Genomic DNA, 4,511 nt, shown 5'->3' with positions numbered 1-4,511 from the left:
TTGGGTTTTCATTTATCTGCCCCATTTCTTAACTATCATTTCCAGGTTCTTGAGCTGGAAAGGTCATCGCTCCTGGCCCATCACAGTGCTCTGATTCTCCTTCTCCACTTTCACACATTTAGGTTGTCCCAGAAGCAAGGGGGTGTGCTAAGATTACATCATCCCTACCCCTGAAGGGTTCAACAACGGATGCCAGCAGAGCGACAGGTGCTGTGTCAGCTGTAGAGGGTCAGAGAGGCAGATCATCTCTTCCAGGACAGGCAGAAAGAGGCAGGAAAGCCCCTGAGGAGGCAGCACTTCAGCAGTCTGCTCGGAGGAGGAGGATTTCTCCAGGCAGGAAAGATGTCTGGAAAGCAGAGGGAGCAGCCAAGGATACAATAACAGGAGACGTGAACAGGCTCCCAGGGGCAGTGAGGTGCACAGCACGTGTAGCACAGGGTGTGTAGGGAGCGGTCGGAAGATGAGTCTCGACAAGTGAGAAGGGACCAGAACAGACACTGTATGGCTAGAGAACAGTTAAAAAGTTTGGACTGTATCCTGGCCCAGGTGTGAATCAATCATTTCCACCCCCTGGCTAGCTTAGATAAGATTAGAATGTTTGAAAGAGATTTTTTTTTTTTTTCTAAAACACAAGGGAAAAACAAACAAATACAAAACAAAAGGCAAACATACAAAGGCATAAAAAATGAACAGCTCGCCAGCCTCATTCTGGATGAAAATGGACACTGCTGTTCAAGGTGTCCAGAAATGGTTAATGAGACACGGGTTATGCTTCCATCACAGTAATTTTATTATAGTGGTGACAATGAAAGCTGTAACATTGAAAAGAAAAGAAAAAAATGAACAGCTCACAGATCCCAGATGTCTTAGCCTGCTTCTTCACTAAGTTCTAATTCCAGATTGGCTGGGCTCAGAGAGTCTGTAAATAGATGGTCCAGCCCAAGCCCTCTTTCTCTCCTCAACTCATCTGTGTTGGCCCTAAAACAGCCTACTGCATCTTTCATCCACAGGCCCAAAATTGAGTTGGATGGAAGTTTTGCTCCTCTGGATCCCATCTCTTAATCCTCACCCCTGGGCAATCTTGCTTGCACTGAGGTTGGCTTAGTTTCTGCTCCTCAGCTGCCCTGACCCCTGGAGGTCAATTCCAGATCAGGGGTCAGAAAACACTTTTCATAAAGAGCCATGTGGTCAATCTTTTAGGCTTTGTGGGCCATCTATATTTCTATCACAACTTCTCAGTTCTGCTGTCTTATCATGAAAGCAGCTACAGACAATATGTGAACAAAAGGATATGGCTGTGTTCCAATAAAACTTTATTTATGGACACTGAAACTCAAATGTTATATAATTTTTTTAAATGTATTGATTTTAGAGAGAGAGGGAGAGCGGGAGAGGGGGAGAGAGAGAGTGAGGAACAGAGATTTGTTGTTCCACTTACTTATGTATTCATTGGTTGCTTCTTGTATGTGCCCTGACCAGGGATTGAACCCACAATCTTGGTGTATTGAGACGACTCTCTAACCAACTAAGCTACCCAGCCAGGGCTTAACTCATTTTCTTTTTTTTTTTTTTTTTTGGTACGTGCCCCTAGCGGGAACTGAACCCAGGACTCTCTGGTCCGCAGGCCGACGCTCCAACCGCTAAACCAAACCGGCCAGGGATTATCTCATTTTCATGTGTCATGAAGTATTATTCTTCGTTTGATTTTTTCAACCATTTAAACATGTAAAAACCATTCTTAGCTCACCAACTGTACAAACACAGACAACGGGCCAGTTGTGGCCAGTGGCCAGAATTTGCTAGCTCTTGTTTTAGGCACGAATTCTCAGAGCAAAGATGGCCTCATTTTGTTTTACCTGATCAATTACTTATTATAACTGATACCAGTAATACCAGTATATACCATGTGTTGAGCACCTACCAGATGCCAGGGGGTATGTACCACGGAGAGCTGCTTTGAAGAATAAATGAAAGAATGCATGTAAAGTACTTCACGTAACACTTCATCTGAGTTAAACATCAATAACTGTTAGCTACTATTATTTTTTATTATTGTTTATATATTTTAGCTCTGATCAGTAAATTTGACTCATGCAAGGTAGATATTAATATTCCACTGAGGATCAGAAAAATTAAGTCATTTGTGAAATCACATATCTATTGAGTTGCAGAGCTAGAAGCTGAACCAGATTTATCCGACTTCGAAGTCCATTGCCTTCACACTACATCACCACCTATTTATCTGAAGTCTATTCACTGGCCGGTGGTTAACTGCTGGCCTACAAATCGGCCGCAAGCATTTATGTCCCTCGAGCCTGCCATTTTGTGACAAGAGTAGCACAGGGCTTATTCTATTCTTGCTTCAAGGCTTAAGTGCCTGTAGGACCTCTTAGCTCTTGTTTCCTGCCAAGAGATCCTCTACCCCATGAGAACAGTCAAGATGACGGAGCTCAATAGACAATTAGACCTTTTCCCACTCAGATCTCCAACTCTGCCCATTTCTCCAGGTTCTTCTGATGACTCGTCCTTAGGTAACTTCCTGAAAGTGGCACTCCCAGAATCCTACCAGTGCAGCATTCTAACTGAAAAATACTTTACGTGTTCATGATGACCCCAGATAGTTTCCACCAAAGGTATGAAGAGTATCGCTGCATAAAAACCATTCATCTGGCATGACGTTTTCAGAGTTGTCCATAAAATGTTATTGAAGTTATTGTACTTATTATAAATTATATTAAATCCTTCCTTGAATTTAGTTCCAGGGGGAAAAAAAGTCTTCTCTATAATTGAATCTGTATATTTAATCTCGCCAGAATAAGATAATGACGTAACCCAACCTGCTTCCTTTTATATCGTGGCTTCCAAGAAGTTTAAAGCCAAATTCCATGCCAAAATGTCTCATCTCAGGTGCCTGGTAGGATCTATTTCTGCTTCACTGCTATGATCACTTTTATGTTTTATCATTTTAAAAATAGCTAGAATATATATACCAGGCACTATGCCTTTCCTGCTGTGTCCCTCCTTCTTAAATGGTATCAAATATGGTGCTTGTTTTACTGAACTACCCTAAAGCCTTATGTTTTACCTTACATCCTATACTTCAGGTCTCCTGGAAGCAGGCAGATCCAGATAACTGAATTTTTTAAAAGGGGGCTTACTCTGGCCAGGTGGCTCAGTTGGTCGGAGCTTTGTCCTGTACAGCAAAAAGTTATGGGTTCAATTCTCTGTCAGGGCACATACCTAGGTTGCAGGTTTGACCCCTGGTCAGGGTGTGAATGGGAGATAACCAATTGATATTTCTCTGCCCCCAACCCCCACCCCTTTGCTCTCTCCAAAAATCAATAAAAACGTATTGTCAGGTGAGGATTTAAAAAGGGGGGTGGGAGGGGGGCTCTATTCCCAATTGTACATAGTTGCAAAGAGCCAACCCAGCTTTCTCCTCACGGGCCACAAGATGGGGATGTCATTCCACAAAAATCCGGGTTTTCCCAGAGCGCACTGTCTTCTATATCTCCTCTTCTTTCTCTGTACTGCTGCTTGCCTCCATGTACCACTCGGGTCCTCCATGCAGGCGCTAAGAACACCAGGCAGTACCCCACTTGGTCTGTGCCAAGGGCACATGAGCAGGACCCCAAGCCTTCTGCATCCGTAGCCCTAGACACCCATCCTAATGAGACTCCTTTAGCTCTGGGTGCTTCCTCATTGGAATCACAACTCCCTTTGGCATTTGACACCTGCCACTTCACCTCATATCACCTCCCCCGACTCTATCTGTTCCCCTAACACCTTGCCTGGAGTCAACGGAGGTTTATATAACTAAGAGTTTATGTCCAGGGGTGACTGGCCGAGCAGCTAGGATAAAGCTGGCAGACAGATGTTACTAGGTAGAAAAATCGGAAACCAGAGAGGGTATGTGGCACAAATATTTGAGAATGAGTGAATGAATGAACACCATTGACAATTGGTGACTCATCACCACTTTCCCACCTAAATACCCAGACAAAGCCAACCAGACACCAAATTCTAAGGACCCAAATTTCTTCAGTAACTATAATCCTATGAATTTGCTGCAGCAAGGCAGATAAAGATGGAAAACTTGGCCCTGGCCGGTTTGGCGCAGTGGTTAGAGCACTGGCCTGCAGACCAGAGATTCCCAGGTTCAGTTCCCGCTAAGGGCATATACGTGGGTTGCTGTTTCTCCCCGGCCCTGGTTGGGGTCATGTGGGTGGCAACCACTTGATGTTTCTCTCTCACATCGATCTTTCTCTCTCTCTCTTCCCACCTCTCTCCCTCCCACTCTATCTAAAGATAAATGCAAAAATGTCCTCAGGTGAGGATTAAAATAAAAAAAAGATGGAAAACTTGGTTTCTCTTTCTGCTTAAATAAGAAAACCATAGCACACCTCTGTCAGCTCGAAGTGGTTCCTTGTCCACATGAGGCAGAGGCCAGGTTTTTGCTTTGAATTCTCCCTTTGCCTGAACTTGCCAGTGACTCCAGGAAAACCACTTGA

At 44.0% G+C, this 4,511-nt stretch overlaps 1 non-coding gene across 1 annotated transcript; it reads left to right on the top strand.

The window, feature by feature from the left end:
* The first annotated feature begins 699 nt into the window (after positions 1–699).
* On the top strand, positions 700–823 carry LOC118616687. The gene has a single exon (XR_004956665.1). It is a non-coding gene; the product is annotated as a small nucleolar RNA SNORA1 (small nucleolar RNA).
* The last annotated feature ends 3,688 nt before the right edge of the window (positions 824–4,511 follow it).

This window comes from Molossus molossus, unplaced genomic scaffold (genome assembly GCF_014108415.1).
Source record: "Molossus molossus isolate mMolMol1 unplaced genomic scaffold, mMolMol1.p scaffold_m16_p_4, whole genome shotgun sequence".
NCBI lineage: Eukaryota > Metazoa > Chordata > Mammalia > Chiroptera > Molossidae > Molossus > Molossus molossus.
This window is presented reverse-complemented; position numbering and strand designations above follow the sequence as displayed.